The 24517-nt window shown below is 38.5% G+C and overlaps 1 protein-coding gene across 1 annotated transcript in view; it reads right to left on the reverse strand.

The window, feature by feature from the left end:
• The window catches only part of LOC113886064 (glycerophosphodiester phosphodiesterase domain-containing protein 4-like), a 131646-nt gene that overhangs the window by 43419 nt on the left and 63710 nt on the right, over positions 1–24517 (reverse strand). The gene's annotated exons all lie outside the window — the stretch shown is intronic.

The following is a 24517-nucleotide window of genomic DNA, read 5'->3' on the forward strand; positions in this document are numbered from 1 at the left end:
CTTTTTCCATGATCCAGCAGATGTTGGCAATTTGATCTCTTGTTCCTCTGCCTTTTCTAAAGCACTTGAACATCTGGAAGTTCACGGTTCACGTATTGCTGAAGCCTGGCTTGGAGAATTTTGAGCATTACTTTACTAGTGTGTGAGATGAGTGCAATTGTGCGGTAGTTTGAGCATTCTTTGGCATTGCCTTTCTTTGGGATTGGAATGAAAACTGACCTTTTCGAGTCCTGTGGCCACTGTTGAGTTTTCCAAATTTGCTGGCATATTGAGTGCAGCACTTTCACAGCATCATCTTTCAGGATTTGAAAGAGCTCAACTGGAATTCCATCACCTCCGCTAGCTGTGTTCGTAGTGATGCTTTCTAAGGCCCATTTGAATTCACATTCCAGGATGTCTGGCTCTAGATGAGTGATCATACCATCGTGATTATCTGGGTCATGAAGATCTATTTTGTATAGTTCTTCTGTGTATTCTTGCCACCTCTTCTTAATATCTTCTGCTTCTGGTAGGCCCATACCATTTCTGTCCTTTATCGAGCCCATCTTTGCATGAAATGTTCCCTTGGTATCTCTAATCTTCTTGAAGAGATCTCTAGTCTTTCCCATTCTGTTGTTTTCCTCTATTTCTTTGCATTGATTGCTGAGGAAGGCTTTCTTATCTCTTCTTGCTATTCTTTGGAACTCTGCATTCAGATGCTTGTATCTTTCCTTTTCTCCTTTGCTTTTCACTTCTCTTCTTTTCACAGCTATTTGTAAGGCCTCCCAGACAGCCATTTTGCTTTTTTGCATTTCTTTTCCTTAAGAATGGTCTTGATCCCTGTCTCCTGTACAATGTCACGAACCTCATTCCATAGTTCATCACACACTCTATCTATCAGATCTAGTCCCTTAAATCTATTTCTCACTTCCACTGAATAATCATAAGGGACTTGATTTAGGTCATACCTGTATGGTCTAGTGGTTTTCCCTACTTTTTTCAATTTAAGTCTGAATTTGGCAATAAGGAGTTCATGATCTGAGCCACAGTCAGCTCCCGGTCTTGTTTTTGCTGACTGTATAGAGCTTCTCCATCTTTGGCTGCAAAGAATATAATCAATCTGATTTCAGTGTTAACCATCTGGTGATGTCCATGTGTAGAGTCTTCTTTTGTGTTGTTGGAAGAGGGTGTTTGCTATGACCAGTGCATTCTCATGGCAAAACTCTATTAGCCTTTGCCCTGCTTCATTCCGTATTCCAAGGCCAAATTTGCCTGTTACTCCCGGTGTTTCTTGACTTCCTACTTTTGTATTCCAGTCCCCTATAATGAAAAGGACATCTTTTTGGGGTGTTAGTTTTAAAAGGTCTTGTAGGTCATCTTAGAACCGTTCAGCTTCTTCAGCATTACTGGTTGGGGCATAGACTTGGATTACTGTGTATTATTGAATGGTTTGCCTTGGAAACAAACAGAGATCATTCTGTCGTTTTTGAGATTGCATCCAAGTACTGCATTTTGGACTCTGTTGTCGACCATGATGGCTACTCCATTTCTTCTGAGGGATTCCTGCCCAGAGTAGTAGATATAATGGTCATCTGAGTTAAATTCACCCATTCCAGTCCATTTTAGTTTGCTGGTTCCTAGAATGCCGATGTTCACTCTTGCCATCTCCTGTTTGACCATTTCCAATTTGCCTTGATTCATGGACCTAACATTCCAGGTCCTGTGCAATATTGCTTTTTACAGCATCTGACCTTGCTTCTATACAAGGACATTTATTTCTGAAGCCTTTAATGATAAAGTGGATGAAAAATACAAAATAGCAAAACTATAAAGATTAATCAATAGAAGAGTTTAAAACTATATTTCAGTAATCTCTAAACACCATTATGAGGTAGATCTAATATCTGAAGTAAATTGAGCCTCTTTTTTTATATTGGATTGGCCAAAAAGTTCATTCCAGGTTTTCCATATCAAAGAAATATTTTGGCCAACCCAATATATAAAACAGGTGGACTTATTCAGAAAAATTAACTGGAATAGGAAAATACCAGTTTAGATTATCTCCAATATAAAGTTGAACATTTTCAAAACAATACTAAAAGACCCTTGGTTCTCTATGCCTATGCTTAGAAAAATTACATGTAGAAGGGCCATCGAATGATCCAGTGTATTACACCGGTTTAGAAGTCTGAAAATTTATAAATTCGGCCCAATGGTGCCACTTAGAGGGAAACAATACAACTCAACAGACAATTATGAGAACTACATGTAAGTATGAAGGAACAATACAGTTTTCTTGATATAGGTACCTTTATTATTAATCTCACTACCATAAAAAATCAGATTGCTCAGAGTACTAAAACCAAGAAGTGGTATTTTCTAACAATCCTAGGTCCTTTTCCATGTCCTTTTCTATAAATGACATAGGAACACTCCTTTTTTCTCTATGGCATATTCTTATTGTTAGGAATCTACTTTGCAAAAAGAACCAGCAAAAGAAATGTACCACAGACAAATAACTATCAGGAGTCACAGAAAATTCTATATACATTATCAAATTATATCTGTGGACATTAGTATACTGATTTTAAAAAACAATCAGATAATTATCCATGGTACTTAGCAACTGAACCACAACAACCAGAATCCCTGAGGGGAAAAGAGGCAGAATAATTAGAGTCAAACTCCTAAGAGTTCACATTGACTCTATTGACACTGTTGCCTAAAATCCTGTTACTGCTGAAGTTGGAGCAGATTTAAGTCAACTTTGCTGTTGTTGTTCAGTTGCTAAGTCATGTCTGACTCTTTTGTGACTCCACAGACTGTATCCCTCCAGGCTCCTCTGTCCATGGGTTTTCCCAGGCAAGAATACTGGAATGGGTTGCCATTTCCTTCTCCCAGGGAATCTTCCCAGCCCAGGGATCGAACCAGTGCCTCCAGCATTCCTATACTGGCAGGCAGACTGTTTACCACTGAGCCACCAAGGAAGCCAATATAACAAGGATTAAATATCTCTTGTATTAGTCCAAGCAATATGTCTAGTTTACATGTTTTTTAAAAACACCAAAACTGAGGTGGTGGTCCTCCAGCAATATCTGTCAGCTATTAACCAAAGAGTTATACCTCATTTTCTAGCACTGCTTAACCTGTATGTACTCTCTTTGGTTCTATCTTTACTTCCTTCCATGTTCCAGCTAATAAAGATAGCCACTATTTATTGCTTTCACCAGAGCAAAATCAACAATTTACCTGAAAAGTTATATTTCTATCATTTACAGAAGGCCCACTCTACTTTCTCAAGTCTTAAACAAAAGACCTTAAGGATATGCAGTAATCTCGTAACCTAAAATTGAAATTCTAAGACTGACTCTGTAATTCCATTCTCACAGTTTCTAAGGACAAATTTTAACTCCACAAAATAACAGTTCATCATACAGAATTCATCAAACTTACTCTGTGAAAGGGCCATACACTAAAGATTTTTGGTTTTGTTAGTCTCTGTCACAACCATTCAACTCTATTATAAGACAAAAACAGCCAAAAACAATTCGTAAGTGAATAAGCATGGCTATGTTCCAATCAAACTTTATTTATTGAAATCAAAATTTGAGTTTTATATAATTTTAACATGTCAGGAAACATTATTCTTTTGATTCTCCTTCAACCATTCAAAAATACAAGAACCATTCTGAGCTCACAAGCTGTACAAAAATAGTCAGTGGGCTACATATGAACAGCAGGCCATAGTTTGTAAAGCCCTGGATCCAGGTCATGACATATTAGCTAAGGAGAGACATAATTTAATGAGAGATTACAAATTAACCAAATTATCCATGGTCAAATACTAAAGACGATTAAGATGATTTCCAGGATTAACTGGATATTACAGAGTATAGGTAGCAAGCTTTTTTGAAATACACAGGTGTGTTGACTTACACAAACATCTTAGAACCATTCTCCCAAAACACAGGAAACAAAAAGACCTTTAGCAATCTCAAAATATTTCTTCCAGATCATCAAAATCTTTGTTTTTGAAAGTAAAATGGAAGGCCATAGTCCAAGGGTATTAATTTAACAACCTGACATATATCAAAAATTCTGCCTAATGAATCCAAGGCTTTTTATCTTTGGCTTAGAAAAACATGCAGTTTTAGCAAAACTGGTCTAAGAATATTTAGAGCTCACACTAGGTTCATCTTTCTATTATATGGTACCATATTCAATATAATCCCTCTTGCTAATTTAAAATATCCAGTATTTTTAAGTTAGTTGATTAATTACTGAATACTAATTTTCTCTTTTTCATATTACCATTCACTAATATCACACTCTTAATACAGCAACTGCATCATCCTAATCAACAAAGGAGAATCTCATCATTTCTATAATTTGAGAACTGTCCATACATGGAACATATCTTTTGGATGCCCCTAAATCAAATCTTGGTTTAATGTTATTTACTGTTGGTTAAACTTAAAAATGAAAAAAGGTAATAACAGGTCAATTATGCAATTTTTCTAGACTCTCTTATAGAATCCCAAGTCCATTACCAAACAACAAATTGGCTCAATTGGCCAAAATTACAGCTCTCTCTAGGACATGTGGGATTATTAAAAATAACTGTTTTTTTGCTTTTCAAGTGGCTCACAACTATAGAATGCTACAGGGAAAAAGATTCTTAATCTCTTCATGCTAAGTTGTTTCAGTTGAGTCTGACTCTTTGGATCCTATGGACTGTAACCAGCCAGGCTCCTCTGTCCCTGGGATTCTCCAGGCAAAAATACTGGAATGAGTTGCCATGCCCTCCTCCAGGGGATCTTCCTGACCCAGGGATCAAACTCACATCCCTTGTGTCTCCTGCACTGGCAGGTAGGTTCTTTACCACTAGCGCCACCTAGGAAGCCCAACATCTTCAGTCATATCAAAAATGAATAATACATACACGTATTACTAGATGTTTTGCAGCTCCCCAAATAAACTGCTGTGCTAAAACTAGAACTCCACTTAGAAGAAATGTTTTGGCAGATCATACGAAACAGAATGCTCTGACTAATGCCCTTAGACAAGGGCCTCTTATAGAGAAGACAGACCACTGTATTGAACTCAAGAATTCCATCATTAATGGAAACATAGTAATCTTAGAAAAATGTATTCTCTCACAGTTTGGAAGCCGGAAGTCTAAAATCAAGGTGTTGGCAGGCCCATGCTCACCTGTTGGCTCTAGGGGGAAATCTGTTTTTTGTCTCTGCAAGCTTCAGGTGACTGCTAGCATTCCTTGGCCTTCTTTGGCTAACAGCCACATCACTCCAATTCTTACCTCTGTGATTACATCACTTCCCCTCTCTGTTTGGTCGCCCTTATGTGTACATCTATTCTCCCCTTGTCTCTTCATTACAACAATACGTGATTATATTTAGGGTCCACCCAGACAATCCAGGATAAGCTCCTACTTTGCAGATCCTTAACTTAATCACATCGTTTGCCTTTATGATAAGAGTCACAGGTTCTAGGGAGTATGGTGTGACTGTATCTTTTTTGGTGTCACCAATCAACCTACTATACCAATTTTATCAGTAACGACTATTTGTGTAAGTAATACCTAAATGAAGTGAAATATCCTTGATCTAGCAATAGAAGATTTTAAAAAAATGCTTGGGGTGTAATAATGAATGTTTGCATGACAATTCTTTTTAAAAAAAAAGTACATAAAACTTCAGTAGTTATTTGTGCCTCTTGTATAACTCCTGTAGTTTTTTAATATGTGGGAATCAGGCTTTTTGACATTAACCCAAAACAAGGTTAAATGTTCTATAGGGCTGTTGCATCCTTTCCAATTGCAGGACTCCCCAAACTCTCAGAAAACAATATCTGCTTATAAAGAGACTGAAAAAAATAGCATATTTCCTAGGAAACAGCCTTCTAAGGATAGTGAGCCCATTATCAGGAACTGAATAATTCAAAGTAATTATCAAAAATTTGTCTTTTACTTTGGCTGACACAATAAATATATAATTCATTACAGTATAATAAATAACATAGCCCAAGTTATTGGCAGACAATAAAACAATATAAATTCTTTAGCCTGAGAAGTAATGGAAAATTTAAAAAGCCCTATATTAACTTTTGACCAACTAGCAACACTGTTAATAGCACCATTTCTGCTGTAGCTCCATTGGGTGGATGGTGTCCATTGAAGCAATTACAATTACTTGCATTGGACTTGATTTTGCAGCAGTGGATGCTACTTGAAGTGCTTTGGTAAAATTACTAGTGCCATTAACTGTACATTTTCAACAACACTGAGAGAGAAGAAATAGGTATAACAAACGTATTTGCCTACTAAGCCCCATATACAAGACAATCATTCCTTCAGCAACTTACACCATGTGCTCATAAAACACAAATCATGCTTTCAAGACATTCACAGTTTAGTAAAGGAGATAAGACAGACAAATAAAACACGACATAAGTTCCCATCCGAAGCTCTCACTACCTACACATTTTCTTGTCTTTTTCACAAAATAAAGTCATTACACTTAAGAAAAAAAAATGATAAAAGTTCCACGACAGCAGTCACTGAAAAGTGACCTTCTTATAGTTGGACTACAGTAACAATAAGACAAAATTTGCAGAAAACTTCAAATGCATTATTTAATTTGACCTCAAAACTTTATATTAAACATGATAAGTGACATGCCTAATGATTCACCAATGATAAGGGAAATGATAAGTGACACCCAACTGTTCATGACAAATTCCAGGCAAAAATTCAGTCCTCATGCTAAGACTCCTTTCTTGGGTGTATTATTTCCCACTATAGGTATCATGCTAGAATGAGGGTATTCATTATCAGTAAAGAATGAGATGGCAAGATTGTTCTGGAATGTATGTTAACAAACTACCTTCTTCACCAAGAAATCTTTTTATGCAAAGAAAAAACTGAACTAAATAGTGTGTTTAGTGCTACAGCTGATACAAAGTATTCGGTTGTTCTGAATAACAACAACTAAAGACAAATAGGTGGGTACAGTAAGTTATAGAAAATATAAGAGAAAGTGAACTATGTTTACTTTCAGTACAGTTCAGTCACTCACTCGTGTACAACTATTTGTGACCTCATGGACTGCAGCACACCAGGCTTCCCTGTCCTTCACCAACTCCCAGAGCTTGCTCAAACTGATGTTCATCAAGTAGGCAATGCCATCCAACCATCTCATCCTCTGTCATCCCCTTCTCCTGCTGCCTTCAATCTTTTCCAGCATCGGGGTCTTTTCAAATGAGTCAGTTCTTCGCATCATGTGCCAAAGTATTGGGAGTTTCAGCTTCAGCATCAGTCCTTCCAATGAATATTCAGGACTGATTTCCTTTAGGATGGACTGGTTGGATCTCCTTGCAGTCCAGGGGACTCTCAAGAGTCTTCTCCAACACCACAGTTCAAAAGCATCAATTCTTTGGCACTCAGCTTTCTTTCTACTCCAGCTCTCACATCCATACTGGAAAATCCATAGCTTTGACTAGATGGACTGTTGTTGGCAAAGTAATGCCTCTGCTTTTTAATATGCTGCCTAGGCTGATCATAGTTTTTCTTCCAAGGAGCAAGCGTCTTTTAATTTCATGGCTGCAGTCACCATCTGCAGTGATTTTGGAGCCCCAAAAAATAAAGTTTGTCTCTCTTTCCATTGTTTCCCCATCTATTTCCCATGAAGTGATGGGACTAGATGCCATGATCTTACTTTTCGTTGAGCTTTAAGCTAACTTTTTCACTCTCCTCTTTCATTTTCATCAAGAGGCTCTTTAGTTCTTCTTTGCTTTCTACGATAATGGTGTCATCTGCATACCTGAGGTTATTGATATTTTTCCTGGCAGTCTTGATTACAGCTTGTAATTCATCCAGCCCAGCATGTTGCATGATGTACTCTGTATATAAGTTAAACAAGGAGGGTGATGATATACAGCCTTGACATACTCCTTTCCCAATTTGGATCCAGTCTGTTGTTCCATGACCAGTTCTAACTGTTGCTTCTTGGCCTGCATACAGATTTTTCAGGAGACAGGTCAGGTGGTCTGGTATTCCCATCTCTTTCAGAATTTTCCACAGTTTGTTGTGATCCACAAGGTCAAAGGCTTTGGTGTAGTCAATAAAGCAGAAGTAGATGTTTTTCTGGAACTCTCTTCCTTTTTCAATGATCCAGTGGAGGTTGGTCTGGTTCCTCTGGCTTTTTTCTAAATCTAGCTTGATCATCTGGAAATTCTTGGTTCACATACTGCTGAAGCCTCGCTTGGAGAATGTTGAGCATTACTTTGCTAGTATGTGAGATGAGTGCAACTGTGAGTTAATTTGAGCATTCTTTGGCATTGCCTTTCTTTGGAATTGGAATGAAAACTGACCTTTACCAGTCCTGTGGCCACTGCTGAGTTTTCCAAATTTGCTGACATATTGAGTGCAGCACTTTCACAGCATCATTTTTTAAGATTTGAAATGGCTCCACTAGAATTCCTTCACTTCCACTAGCTTTGTTTGCAGTGATGCTTCCTAAGGCCCACTTGACTCTGCATTCCAGGATGTCTGGCTCTAAGTGAGTGATCACACCATTGTGGTTATCTGGGTCATGAAGATCTTTTTTGTATAGTTCTTCTGTGTATTCTTGCCACCTCTTCTTAACATCTTCTGCTTCTGTTAGGTCCATACATTTCTGTCCTTTATTGTGTCCATCTTTGCATGAGATGTTCCCTTGGTATATCTAATTTTCTTGAAAAGGTCTCTAGTCTTTCCCATCCTATTGTTTTCCTCTATTACTTTGCATTGATCACTGAGGAAGACTTTCTTATCCCTCCTTGCTATTCTTTGGAACTCTGCATTCAAACGGGCATATCTTTCCTTTTCTCCTTTGCCTTTAGCGTCTCTTCTTTTCTAGCTATTTGTAAGGCCTCCTCAGGCAACCATTTTGCATCTATGCATTTCTTTTTCTTGGGAATGGTCTTGATCACTGCCTCCTGTACAATGTCACAAACCTCCATCCATAGTTCTTCAGGCACTCTATCAGATCCAATCCCTTGACTCTATTTATCACTTTCACTGTATAATCGTAAGGGATTTGATTTAGGCCATACCTGAATGATCTACTGGTTTTCCCTACTTCCTTCAACTTAAGTCTGAATTCTGCAACAAGGACCTCATGATCTGAACCACAGTCAGCTCCCAGTCTTGTTTTTGCTGACTGTATTCAGCTTTTCCATCTTTGGCTGCAAAGTTAATCAACAATCTCATTTCAGTTTGACCATCTGGTGATGGTTAATAGAGTCTTCTCTTGTGTTGTTGGAAGGTGTTTGCTATGACCAGCACATTCTATTGGCAAAACTCTGTTAGCCTTTGCCCTGCTTCATTTTGTATTCCAAGGCTAAATTTGCCTGTTAAACTCCAGGAAGCTCTTGATTTTCTACTTTTGTATTCCAGTCTCCTATAATGAAGAGGACATCTTTTTGGGGTGTTAGTTCTGGAAGGTCTTGTAGGTCGTCATGGAACTGGTCAACTTAGCTTCTTCAGCATTACTGGTCAGGGCATAGACTTGGATTACTGTGATATTGAATGGTTTACCTTGGAAACGAACAGAGAGCATTCTGTTGTTTTTGAGATTGCATCCAAATACTGCATTTTGGACTCTTTTGTTGACTATGATGGCTACTCCACTTCTTCTGAGGGATTCTTGCCCACAGCAGTAGATATAATGGGCATCTGAGTTAAATTCACCCATTCCAGGCCATTTTAGTTCACTGATTCCTAAAATGTCGATGTTCACTCTTGCCATCTCCTGTTTGACGACTTTCAATTTACCTTGATTCATGAACCTAACATTCCAGGTTCCTATGCAATATTGCTCTTTACAGCATCAGACTTTACTTCCATCTCCCATCACATCCACAGATGGGTGTTGTTTTCACTTTGGCTCTGTCTCTTCATTCTTTCTGGAATTATTTCTCCACTCTTCCCCAGTAGCATATTGGGCACCCACCAACCTGGAGAAGTCATCTTTCATGTACTAATTTTTTGCCTTTTCATGCTGTTCATGGGACTCTCAGGGCAAGAACACTGAGGTGGTTTGCCATTCACTTCTCCCGTGGACCACGTTTTGTCAGAACTCTCCACCATGACCCGTCCATCTTGGGTGACACTATAAAGCATGGCTCATAGTTTCATTGAGCTAAACAAGGCTGTGGCCATGTGATCAGATTGGTTAGTTTTCTGTTACTGTGGTTTTCATTCTGTCTCCCCTCTAAGGGATAAGGATAAGAGGCTTATGGAAGCTTCCTGATTGGAGAGAATGTGGCAGAAACTAGGTCTTGTTCTGATGGGTGGGCCATGCTCAATTCAGTTCAGATGCTCAGTCGTGTCCAACTCTTTGCGACCCCCATGGACTGCAGCACGCCAGGCCTCCTTTTCCATCACCAACTCCCAGAGCTTACTCATACTCATGTCTACTGAGTCGGTGATGCCATCCAACCACCTCATCCTCTGTCATCCCCCTCCTCTCCTGCCTTCAATCTTTCCCAGCATCAGTCTTTTCAAATGAGTCAGTTCTTTGCATCATGTGGCCAAAGTATTGGAGTTTCAGCTTCAACATCATTTCTTCCAATGAATATTCAGGACTGATTTCTTTAGGGTGGACTGGTTAGACACCCTGTAGTCCAAGGGACTCTCATGAGTCTTCTCCAACATCACAGTTCAAAAGCATCAATTCTTTGATGCCCAGCTTTCTTCACAGTCCAACTCTCACATCCATACATGACCACTGGGAAAATCATAGCCTTGACTAGACAGACCTTTGTTGGCAAAGTAATGTCTCTGTTTTTTAATAAGCTGTCTAGGCTAATAGCTAGGTTAATTAGCTTTTCTTCCAAGGAGTAAGCGTCTTTTAATTTCATGGCTACAGTCACCATGTGCAGTGATTTTGGATCCTGAAAAATAAAGTCTGCTACTGTTTCCACTGTTTCCCCATCTATTTTCCATGAAGTGATGGGACTAGATGCCATGATCTTAGTTTTCTAAATGTTGAGCTTTAAGCCAACTTTTTCACTATCATTTACTTTCATCAAGAAGCTCTTCAGTTCTTCTTAGTTTTCTGCCATAAGTGTGGTATCATCTGCATATCTGAGGTTATTGATATTTCTCCCAGAAATCTTCATTCCAGCTTGTGTTTCATCCAGCCCAGCATTTCTCATGATGTACTCTGCATATAAGTTAAATAATGAGGGTGACAATATACAGCCTTGATGTACTCCTTTTCCTATTTGGAACCAGTCTGTTGTTCCATGTCCAGTTCTAACTGTTGCTTCCTGACCTGCATACAGATTTCTCAAGAGGCAGGTTAGGTGGTCTGGTATTCCCACCTCTTTCAGAATTTTCCACAGTTTGTGGTGATCCATGAGGTCAAAGACTTTGGCATAGTCAATAAAGCCAAAGTAGATGTTTTTCTGGAACTCTTGTTTTTTCAATGATCCAGCGTATGTTGAAACAGTATGAAAAGGGGCCATGCTAAGTAAATCTTTAATTCAATTTTCTGTTGATGGGCAAGGCTGTGTTCCCTCCCTATTATGTAATCTGAGACCAAGCTATGGTGGAAGTAATGAAGACTAAGGCGACCTCCTTCAAAAGTTCCTGTGCACACACTGCCACAGTGAGTGCCCCAGACCCTGCAGCAGGCCACCGCAGACCCACAACACCTCTCGTGACTTCTGGACACTCACAGGCAAGTCTGGGTCTGTCTCTTGTAGGATCACTGCTCCTTTCTCTTGGGTCCTGTTGTGCACAAGGTTTTGTTTGTGTCCTCCAAGAGTCTGTTTCCCCAGTCCTGTGTAAGTTCTGGTGGCTCTATGGTGGGGTTAATGGCAACCTCCTCCAACAGGCCTTATGCCACACCCAGGTCTGCTGCACCCAGAGCCCCTGACCCTGCAGCAGGCCACTTCAGACCCATACCTCCACAGGAGACACTCAAACATTCAAAGGCAGTTCTGTCTCAGTCTCTGTGGGGTCTCCTGGTGTGCACAAGGTTATATTTGAGCCCTCTGAGTGTCTCTGGCAGGTATGGGGTTTGATTCTAAATGCAATTTTGCCCCTCCTACAGTCTTTGCTTTAGTTTATGATACGTAAAAATATGAACAAAGCTAGTGGAGGTGATGGAATTCCAGTTGAGCTATTTCAAATCCTGAAAGATGACACTTTGAAAGTGCTGCACTCAGTATGCCAGCAAATTGGGAAAACTCAGCAGCGGCCACAGGACTGGAAAAGGTCAGTTTTCATTCCAATCCCAAAGAAAGGCAATGCCAAAGAATGCTCAAACTACCGCACAATTGCACTCATCTCACACGCTAGTAATGCTCAAACTTCTCCAAGCCAGGCTTCAGCAGTACGTGAACTGTGAACTTCCAGATGTACACGTTGGTTTTAGAAAAGGCAGAGGAACCAGAGATCAAATTGCCAACATCTGCTGGATCATCAAAAAAGCAAGAGAGTTCCAGAAAAACATCTATTTCTGCTTTATTGACTATGCCAAAGCTTTGACTGTGTGGATCACGATAAACTGTGGAAAATTCTGAAAGAGATAGGAATACCAGACCACCTGACCTGCCTCTTGAGAAACCTATATGCAGGTCAGGAAGCAACAGTTATAACTGGACATGGAACAACAGACTGGTTCCAAATAGTAAAAGGAGTATGTCAAGACTATATATTGTCACCCTGCTTATTTTTTGTTGTTGTTGGATAATATTACTATTTATTTATTTATTCATTTAGCAATTCAACTTGCTTTTTTTTTTGACAGAATAGAATTTTTATTTTTTTTTACTTTACAATATTGTATTGGTTTTGCCATACATCAACATGAATCCACCATGGGTGTACACACTTATATGCAGAGTACATCATGAAAAACGCTGAGCTGGAAGAAGCACAAGCTGGAATCAAGATTGCCAGGAGAAATATCAATAACTTCAGATATGCAGATGACTACCCTTATGGCAGAAAGTGAAGAGGAACTAAAAAGCCTCTTGATGAAAGTGAAAAAGGAAAGTGTAAAGGTTGGCTTAAAGCTCAACATTCAGAAAACAAAGATCATGGCATCCGGTCTCATCACTTTATGGGAAATAGATGAGGAAACAGTGGAGACAGTGTCAGACTTTATTTTGGGGGGCTCCAAAGTCACTGCAGATGGTGACTGCAGCCATGAAATTAAAAGACGCTTAAATCCTTGGAAGGTAAGTTATGACCAACCTAGATAGCATATTGAAAAGCAGAGATATTACTTTGCCAACAAAGACCCGTCTAGTCAAGGCTATGGTTTTTCCAGTGGTCACGTACAGATGTGAGAGTTGGGCTGTGAAGAAAGCTAAGCATTGAAGAATTGATGCTTTTGAACTGTGGTGTTGGAGAAGACTCTTGAGAGTCCCTTGGACTGCAAGGAGGTCCAAACAGTCCATCCCAAAGGAGATCAGTCCTGGGTGTTCATTGGAAGGACTGGTGCTGAAGCTGAAACTCCAATACTTTGGCCACCTCATGCAAAGAGTTGATTCATTGTAAAAGACCCTGATGCTGGGAGCGATTGGGGGCAGGAGGAGAAGAGGACAACAGAGGATGAGATGGCTGGATGGTATCACCGACTCAATGGACATGAGTTTGTGTGAACTCCGGAAGTTGGTGATGCACAGGGAGGCCTGGCGTGCTGCAATTTGTGGGGTCGCAAAGAGTCGGACATGAATGAGTGACAGAACTGAACTGAACTGAGGTGAAAATAATGAATGTGGTATCACTTAAATGCATTAAAGTTTTGCCAAAGTTGGTTCAGAAATAAACTCATTTAAGATGTTTTAAAGTCCTCTGAATCCTTTACCAACAAATATTACTGCAAGATTGTAATTCAATTTTCTCTTTGTTAAAATGACAAACTGATCATTCAGTATTCACTCTTCTCCTTAAAATATGGACTAAATCTTTATTTACATGTGGGTCATCTCTCCAAATTGTAGAGGTCCTATATTTTTCCCAAAATAACTATGTGCTTTGGGTTAACTTTAGCATGCCTGGTATTGTTCTTAAATACAAACAAAAACTCCTCATTTCTGAAGTAATTCAAGTCCTTAAAATTATGTTACTTTCTGCTATTTTTGTCTTAGAACATTGTATTTGGCTTAATAGAGAGTAAAACTACAAACATTTGTTGTTCTCAAATACTTAATATTCTTACATGACAAACACACTGCAATTAATATTTTTTTATATCAACTTCCGAAACAGGACTCTAATTTCAGAAATATATAACTCCTTGAACACAGGAGTTAGAGGTGCTGATCCCCACACAGTTAAAAATCTGACTATAACTTTATAGTCAGTCCTTTTCATCCAGTTCTGCATCTGCAGATTCAATGAACCACAGATGCTGTAGTACTTAGCATGCATTTTTTTTAATCTGCATAAAAGTAGACATATGCAGTTCAAGCCCATGTTGTTCAAATGTCAACTGTAAAACTACTAAATACTTATGCAACCCAAATTATGTGTCATCTCTTGGATTCCAAAGTATCAAAGGTTGACTTCTTCATGCTATACAAATTATAGTACTTACAAGCAAGAAGGATGCCAGAAACAATTAGATATGTTTGCTGTGCTCCATATTACTTTTAATCTTGGCACTATTCCTTGTTTTGAAGTCTTTGTTAAGTGTATGTTTATCATTACAAACAACAGTCAAATGGTTTTCCAGAGTTGGCTGTCTGATTTTGCATTCCCACTAGCAATGCATGGGAGTCCAATTGATCCATATTCTCTAAGGTTTTTTAAAGTCATTCTATAGGTTTTACAGTAATATCTCATTGTGGCTTAAACTTACATTTCCTTAATGATTAATTGAGCATCTTTTCATGTGCTTATTTGTCATCCATGTGCCATCCATTCATCTTTGGTGAAGTAGTTAATCAAATATTTGGCCATTTTTAGGCTTAATTTCTTATTTTCGAATTTGAGTTTTTAATATATTCTAGATAGAAGTCCTTTGTCAGATATGTGATTTGAAAATACTTTCTGACATTTTGTGGCTGTGAGAAAACAATGTATTTCAGAGGGCAAAAGTTTTTCATTTTGATGAGGATCAACTTATCATTTATTTTTTTCTTTTAAGGATCATGCTTTTGTTGTTCTAAGAACTCTACCTAATCCAGAGTCACTGCAATTGTCATCTACATTTTCTACCAGAAGTTTATGCTGAACAAGAAAAATAAAATATTTTACTTTTTAGTGTCATTTATTCATTCTCTGATGCCCTTTTTTTCATGTAGATCCAAGTTTCCGACCTACATCATTTTCCTTCTCTCTTTATAACTTCTTTTGATGTTTCTTGCAAGGTAATTCTCTTGGTGATAAATTATGTTTTTGTTTGAGAAAGTCTTCAGTTCTTTAATTTTGAAGAATAATTTTTCTCGATATATAATTTTAGGTTAGTGGGTTTCTTTCGTTTAACTTTATAAATAGTATATTTTTTTCTTATTTGCATGGTTTCTGATGAGAAGTCTGGTATAATTCTTATCTTTGATCCTCTGTAGGTAGGGATTTTTATCCCTCTCTCTGGATCCTTTTGTCTTTGGTTTTCTGCAATTTAAATATAACATGGTTAGATACAGATCTTTTTGGTATTTATCTTGCTTGATGTTGTCCGAAGCTCCTGGATGTGTGGTTTTCAATTCACTTACTTTTTTTTGTTTGTTTGTTTTTTTAAGGAGAAGAGTGACAGCTTCCAAGCTCTTTGCATATCAAAGTTGAAACTGGAAGTCCCCTCTGTTAGATTAAGGAGGTTGGGGGGGGGTGTTTCTTTAAATAATGACTTTGTATTCTGTGTTCACCCTAAACTCGCCTATTAATTCTTGGGTATTTTTGTAGATTCCTCAGTATTTTATACATAAACAATTAGGTTCTCTGCAAATAGAAATAGTTCTATTTCTTCCTTTGCAATCAGTATGCTTTTTTCCTCACTTATTGCACAGACTAGGACTAACAACATGATGTTGAGTAGAGTGATGAGGCACGCTTCCTTTTTCCAGGTCTTATGGAAATGAGTTCAGTCTTTCACCATTTAGTATAATGGTAGCTGTTAAGAAAGTTTCTATATTCAGTTTTCTGAGAGAATTTATCAAGACTAGATGTTTAACTTTATCAAATGATTTTTCTGCATATATGAAGATGATTATATTATTTCCTTCTTTGTATATGTTAATATTGTAAAATTTACTGATGTTCAATTGTGAACCAGATTTGCATTCTCAGGATAAAACCCTTTTGGTCATGACATATTATTCTTTTTATATATTACTATATTCAGTTTGTTAATATTTTGTTGAGTACTTTTACATTTTATCCACAAGGGATATCATTCTCAAAATTTCTTCAAATGACTGGAACTTCCCTGGTGGTACAGTGGCTAGGACTTCATGCTCCCAATGCAGGGAACACAGGTTCAAGCCCTAGTCAGGGAACTAAGATCCAACATGTCCCATGGCACAGCCTAAAAAATATTTCTTCAAATGCCTTTTTAGAGATCTGTTATCACAGAAATGCTGATATCATAAAAATGTATTAGAGATTATTCTTTCCTCTTCTATTTTGTGGAAAATATCTGTAGAATAAGAAACAGTCTAATTTCTTGTGTATTTTGTAGAATTCGCCAGTGAATACATCACCAAATGGAATTTTCTATTGGAAGTATTTCCACTACAAATTCAGTTTATTTAATAGATTTAATACTATTTAGGTTATGTACTTCTTCTTGAGTGACTTTAGGTAGTTTGCATCTTTAAAGAATTGTTCCATTTCATTTAAATTGTCACCTTTATTTGCACAGAGTTGTTCATAGAAAATTCTATGTTGTGCTTGGTCACTCACCTGTGTCCAACTCTTTGCAATCCCATGGACTGTAGCCCACCAGGCTCCTCTGTCCATAAGGATTCTCCAGGTAAGAATATTGGAGTGGGTTGCATGCCCTCCTCCAGGGGATCCTTCCAATCCAGGGATCGAACCCATGTCTCTGGTATTTCAGGCAAATTCTTTACCAGCTGAGCCACTATGGAGGCCAAAATCCCAGTTGACAATAGAGATTTATCAATCCTGTTGATCTCTTAAAAGAACACATTTTTGTTTCACTGATGCGTTGTGCTTCTCTGTTTCTATTTCATTGATTTCTGTTGTTTATTATGTCTTTTCTTCTGTTTATTTTTCGCTTGATTTGCTTTTCTTTTTCTAATTTCTTAAAGAGAAAGCTTAAATTATTTACTGGAGACTCTTAAAATAAGCAGATAATCCAAGACTTTTTCCTCTAAGCATTGTTTAGTTGTAGGCCACCAATTTTAATATGCTGTATTTTTATTTTCTTTCAGTGCAAAGTATTTTCTAACTTCCCTTGACAATTATCTTTTACCTATGGGTTATTTAGAGGGTTTCTTCTTTTTTAACATTTGAGAAGTTTCCAATTTTAAAAAAGAACCAAACACAAATTCTAGAGTCAAAGAACTCAACAAATGCAGTAGAATTCACTGAAAATAGAGTAGGTCAGATGGAAGAGAGAGTAAGTGAGCTAAGACAGGAATCAAAAAATAATTTCAGCAGAAGATGAGAAAGAACCAAGGATTTTGAAAGTAAAAAAAAAAAATCCCTGCAAGAGCTATCAGACTCCATTATGAGAGCCAACATAAGAATAATAGATACACCAGAAAGAGAAAAAGAAAGGGGGCAAAAGAAATAATAGCTGAGGAATTCCAATCCTGGGCAAAGACCAAGACTTACAAATCCATGAATTTAATTGAACATCTTATTATCTCAGTGCAAAACGACATTCTCCAAGACTCATTATAAGGAAGCTATCAAAAGTCAATGATACAGAAAAAAATCTTAAGGACTGCTATGAGGAAGTGGAGGGAGAGTAACCTAAGAACAACAACAACAAAAACCACTAGACAATCATCTAATTTCTCAACAGAAACTCTACAGGCAAGGAGGGAGTAGAATGACACACAGAAAATATTGAAAGCTAAAAATGACAGAATACTCTATCAAGCAAAGTTATCCTTCAGATATGTAGAAGAAATCAAGGCTTTCCTAGATAAACAAAAGCTGAGGAAGTTCACCTCCATTAAACTTGCCCTACAAGAACTGTTGAAAGGAACTCTTCTATCTGAAAAGACAACAGTTCACAAAACTCTGAGTAAAGTGATAAACAGGATTAGGAAAATGTAACTCTATTTTAGAAAAGGTTTAAACATTTAATTATAGCATAAAAGTTACAGGAAAAAAATCACTAATACAAACTAAAGCTACTGTATTTCAGTAATGAACTCACAGCATAAAAAGATAATTTCTGGCAGCAAAATTATAAAAGGGGAAGAACAAAAGGATAGGACCCGTATGAGTAAATGAAGATAAATTGCTATCAGTAAAAAAGGACTTTAATTTATTAGATATTTTATGCAACTTCACAATAACCACGGGGCCTCCCCAGTGGCTCAGTAGTAAAAAATCCTCCTGCAATGCAGGAGAAGCAGGAGACACAGATTCAGTCCCTGAGTGAGGAAGATCCCCTAGCGGAGGAAATAGCAACCCATTCCAATATTCTTGCCACAAAAATCCCATAGACAGAGGAGACTGGAAGTTTACACTCCACAGGGTTGCAAAGAGTCAGACATGACTGAGCAACTGAGCACTCCCAAATGCATAGTAACCACAAAATAAAAACATTTAAAAAGGGGGAAATTGAGTACACTATCATGGAAAACCACCAATTTAAAAAGCTATAAAAAAAGAAAACTATACACAATGGTACTGAGGAACTTATTTGTAGGACAGGAATACAGACACAGATGTAGAGTATGGGCTTGGGTGGGAAGGAGTGAGTGGGACAAATTTTAGAGAGTAACACTGAAGTATATATACACTGCTTTTGAACTGTGGTGTTTGGAGAAGACTCTTGAGAGTCCCTTGGACTGCAAGGAGATCCAACCAGTCCATTCTGAAGGAGATCAGCCCTGGGATTTCTTTGGAAGGAATGATGCTAAAGCTGAAACTCCAGTACTTTAGCCACCTCATGCGAAGAGTTGACTCATTGGAAAAGACTCTGATGCTGGGAGGGATTCGGGGCAAGAGGAGAAGAGGACGACAGAGGATGAGATGGCTGGATGGCATCATTGACTCAATGGATGTGAGTCTGGGTGAACTCCGGGAGTTGGTGATGGACAGGGAGGCCTGGTGTGCTGCGATTCATGGGGTCACAGAGTCGGACACGACTGAGCAACTGATCTGATCTGATCTGATGTATAAAGTAGATCGCTAGTGGGAAGCTGCTACATAACACAGGGAGCCCAACTCAGTGCTCTGTGAAGACCTATAGGGGTGGGATGGTTGGGGGGTAGCTCAAGTGGGAAGGGATATAAATAAATACTTATGGCTGATCTGTGTGTGGTACAGCACAAACCAACACAATGTTGTAAAGCAATTATCCTCCAACTTAAAATAAAATTTAAAAGTTGTTTTTTAATTTTTAGAAAAAGCTTTACAGACAGATTGGCCAAGATAACAGAGTAGGAAGACCTTCAGTTCACTTCCTCTCCTGGGTTCACCAAAATTACAACTATTTACAGAGCAACTATTGATGAGAAAGAGCAGAATTGAGCAGGAAAAAAAAAAATCTACAAGTAATATATAAAGAAGAAATCATGAGACATATAGGAGGGGTGAGGTCCAAGTTCCCTGCTGGGCAATCCACAAATGAGAGGTTAACTGCAATTGTAGAAGTTTTTCCCAAGAAGCAATGGTTCTGAGTCCTACACTGGGCTCCCCAGCCAAGGGGTCCTGTACCAGTAAGATTAACGCCCCAGAACATTTGTTGATGAAGGCCAGTAGGCTTACTTTTGGGAGATCCAGAGGGTGGTGGAAAATAGAGACTCCATTCTTAAAGGGCAAACACAAAATCTCCCATGATCCAAGGCAGAAGCAGAAATTTGAAAGAAGCCTGGTTCAGACCCATTGGCTGATGTTAAACAGTCTCCCAGAGAGGCAAGAGGTAACTAGAGCTTATACTGGAGACAAAGACACTGTAGCAGCCATCTTCAGGAGCTCATTCTACCACACGGACATTGGTGCTGTCAAGCACCATTTTTCAACCCTCCCTCCAGTTTATTAGCACTGGGACCCAGCCCAACCTACCAGTCTGTCAGCACCAGTATTGAAACACCTCATTTCAGTTCAGTTCAGTCGCTCAGTCATGTCTGACTCTTTGCGACCCCATGAATAGCAGCATGCCAGGCATTCCTGTCCATCACCAACTCCCAGATTTATCCAAACCCATGTCCATCAAGTCGGTGATACCATCCAGCCATCTCATCCTCTGTTGTCCCCTTCTCCTCCTGCCCCGAATCCCTCCCAGCATCAGAGTCTTTTCCAATGAGTCAACTCTTCGCAAGAGGTGGCCAAAATACTGGAGTTTCAGCTTTAGCATCATTCCTTCCAAAGAAATCCCAGGGCTGATCTCCTTCAGAATGGACTGGCTGGATCTCCTTGCAGTCCAAGGGACTCTCAAGAGTCTTCTCCAACACCACAGTTCAAAACCATCAATTCTTTGGCGCTCAGCTTTCTTCACAGTCCAACTTTCACATCCATACATGACCACTGGAAAAACCATAGCCTTGGCTAGATGGACCTTTGTTGGCAAAGTATTGTCTAGGCTTTTGAATATGCTATCTAGGTTGGTCATAACTTTCCTTCCAAGGAGTAAGCGTCTTTTAATTTCATGGCTGCAGTCACCATCTGTAGTGACTTTGGAGCCCAAAAAAATAAAGTCTGACACTGTTTCCACTGTTTCCCCATCTATTTCCCATGAAGTGATGGGACCGGATGCCATGATCTTTGTTTTCTGAATGTGGAGCTTTAAGCCAACTTTTTCACTCTCCTCTTTCACTTTCATCAAGAGGCTTTTGAGTTCCTCTTCACTTTCTGCCATAAGGGTGGTGTCATCTGCATATCTGAGGTTATTGATATTTCTCCCAGCAATCTTGATTCCAGCTTGTGCTTCTTCCAGCCCAGCGTTTCTCATGATGTACTCTGCATAGAAGTTAAATAAGCAGGGTGACAATATACAGCCTTGACATACTCCTTTTCCTATTTGGAACCAGTCTGTTGTTCCATGCCCAGTAATATCATGGTAACACACTGTTTAACAAGCACACGTAAGGGTCATCTGACTCTTAAGGAAATGTACCTTTCTTTGAATTACCGTGTTCTACTGATTAGGGTGCAACTATGTAAAGTTAGATGGTGACTTGTAGACAACTAATAAAAGTGGAAATGATTTTTGTCCAATAGAGATGTACATGATTTTTTTATAAAAAAGATAACTCCAAAAGGATATCTTCATTGCCGTATAGTATATTAACAAGGTAACATACTAGGTTTGTATCCAACTTAACAATGTGATTTCAGCATTTCTTTGTTGCTCTGACTATAAGCATGTTGAGTTCTTACTTCTTTTAAGTGTCGTTCTGCTTATTTCATTAATGTGCTAAATAAGATTATAATCTGCTCACTATATGCATAAGAATTGCATTTTCATACTTTTGAGATTTTTTAAGATTGAAGCTTTTGAACTGTGGTGCTGGAGAAGACTCCTGAAAGTCCCTTGGACTGCAAGGAGATCAAATCAGTCAATCTTAAAGGAAATCAACCCTTAATGTTCATTGGAAGGACTGATACTGAAGCTGAAGCTCCAATACTTTGGACACCTGATGCAAAGAGATGACTCATTGGAAAAGACCCTGGTGGTGGGAAAGACTGAGGGCAGGAGAAGGGGGCAACAGAGGATGAGATGGTTGGATGGCATCACCGACTCAATGGACATGAGTTTGAGCAACCTCTAGGAGGTGTTGAAGGACAGGAAAGCTTGGTGTGCTGCAGTCCATGGGGTCAAAAAAAGTTGGATGTGACTTAGTGACTGAACAACTTTTGAGATTTATACTTTCACAAAAGGATATAAAAATGCTCCACAGAAATTTTGGCTTTACTAGTAAAATAAGAACTCAGCTGATCTTCCAGGGACAATTTGCAGAACTTCGTATCTCTTTTTATTTCATTATTCAGTTTAGTTTAGTCACTCAGTCATGTCCGATTCTTTGTGACCCCATGGACGGCGGCACACCAGGCTTCCCTGTCCATCACCAACTTCCACAGCTTGCTCAAACTCATGTCCATTGAGTCGGTGATGCCATCCAATCATTTCATCCTCTGTCACCCCTTTCTCCTCCTGCCTTCAATCTTTCCCAGCATCTGGGTCTTTTCCAATGAGTCAGTTCTTTGTACCAGATGGCCAAAGTATTGGAGTTTCAACTTCATCATCAGTCTTTGCAATGAATATTCATGACTACTGGAAAAACCACACATGACTACTAGAAAAACCATTATAGATCACACTAATTTTCACAAGCAATCTCAAGAATAATAACTATACCAACAAATTTAAGTTGTGCCCAACTCCTTGTGACCCCATGGACTGTAGCCTGCCAGGCTCCTCTGTCCATGGGATTTTCCAGGAGAAAATACTGGAGTGGGTTGCCATTTCCTTCTTGAGGGGATCTTCCTGACCCAGGGATTGAACTTGAGTCTCCTGCACTGCAGGCAGACTCTTTACCAGTGAATCACCAAGCAAGCCCCCAAATAGATCAGCTGATCTTCCAGGGACAATTCCCAGAACTTCTGTATCTATTTTTATTTCACTATAGATCAAACTATTTAATTTTCATAAGTAATCTCAAGAATAATAACTTTACTGTCAAATAATAATCAACTCACCACCACCATCAATTCATAACTATACCCAACCAATAAAGAGCACCCAGAAAAACCTTTGCAAATTAAAGAATTTCTTTGCTCTGAAAAATTATCCAATTTACAAACGTTTTAAATAATGTGCCAACACCACTTTGACTACTTCTGACTGCATAGCATGCAAGCAAAGAAAGCTCTACAAACAAACCAAAAAATAAAGCCCCCTAGATAATCATATTTGAAGTCAAGGTTTCAGAATTCTCTTCAGTAACCAGACTAAAGGTAAAACTAAACACTGCAAACAGATAAAACAAAACTATTAATCCTAAAACATACAGATAACATTACTAAAATAATATATCCAATCCCATCACTTATGGTAAGTAAGACTTTTACAAACCATACATTACACAACAAATATTGTAATAGCCTTCTCATTTGGAATACATATTTGTCAAAACATTACCTATGGCTATCAGGGCTTCTATGAGCGGCACTAGTGGTAAAGAATCCATCTGCTGAAACAGGAGATTTAAGAGATGTGGGTTTGAACCCTGGGTCGGGAAGATCCCCTGAGGAGGAAATGGCAACCCACTCCAGTATTCTTGCCTGTGGGACTTTCATGGAGGTCCAGGTGTTGAATCTGCCTTCCAATGCATAATATTCTTGACTGGAAAATCCCATTGTCAGAGGAGCCTGGAGGGCTACAGTCCAGAGGGTCACAAAGAGTCAGATACAAATGAAGCGACTTAGCATGTGGCTAATTAAACCAATATACATTGTACATACTAATGGAGCCTCTCTAGTCTGTATATTTCTATTTATTCATATATGATGAGACATATACAGAGCCTACATACACACAGAAACCTGGAATATTAGATGTATCCCTTTATTTCTCACATGGAAACAACATTTATAGGCTATGTACTCATATGAGAATAAGTATTCTGAGGTGATACAATCATTACAAATCAATGTTCAGCTATCCCTTACAGTAACACTTCTTAAAAGAAAGAATTTCAAGTGGATAAGTATCTCTTTATGTAAGTCTTTACTTTTCACTTTTAACATGAAAAAGGATCAAATCAGTCTTCAGGATTAACATCAAATGTAAATAAATCCATTCCACCTAGTATATAATCAAAAGTCCCTGAAGATTTATTTTCCTAATTATACAACTACCTGATAGGACAGCCATTACCACAGCTGACATCTAACTACTGTAGCTCTGCTGCCATAGGTGCTAGCGATATGAGTGTCTGCTGTCTGTCCTGCTCAGATGTTTGTTGTCAAAATCAGACTGAAAATGAGTGTATCTGATTGGTGAAACCTAGGTCACATGGATTCCCTGTAGATATGATAACCTGGAAAATGTAAGTTGCTTTTTCTTTAACTATTTTCAGAAGGCAGGCTTGACTTTTATCACATGTAAATCTGACTTTCTATTCAGGATAATTCTAAATTCTCTAACTTGTTATTGAAACACTGCCAGGAATCAAACTCCAGTCTCCCACATTGCAGGCAGATTCTTTACCATCTGAGCCACCAGGGAAGCCCCAAGTTCAAGAAATTCTTGGATTAAAAGGAAGTAAATGACCAAGAATAAGTTTAAAGCTTGTTTTCAGAATTTCCAGCAGCAATTAGACTGACTACATTACTGGAATAACATTCCTGTGAATTCTAACTATAATCATG

Source organism: Bos indicus x Bos taurus, chromosome 29, assembly GCF_003369695.1.
Source record: "Bos indicus x Bos taurus breed Angus x Brahman F1 hybrid chromosome 29, Bos_hybrid_MaternalHap_v2.0, whole genome shotgun sequence".
Taxonomy (NCBI): domain Eukaryota; kingdom Metazoa; phylum Chordata; class Mammalia; order Artiodactyla; family Bovidae; genus Bos; species Bos indicus x Bos taurus.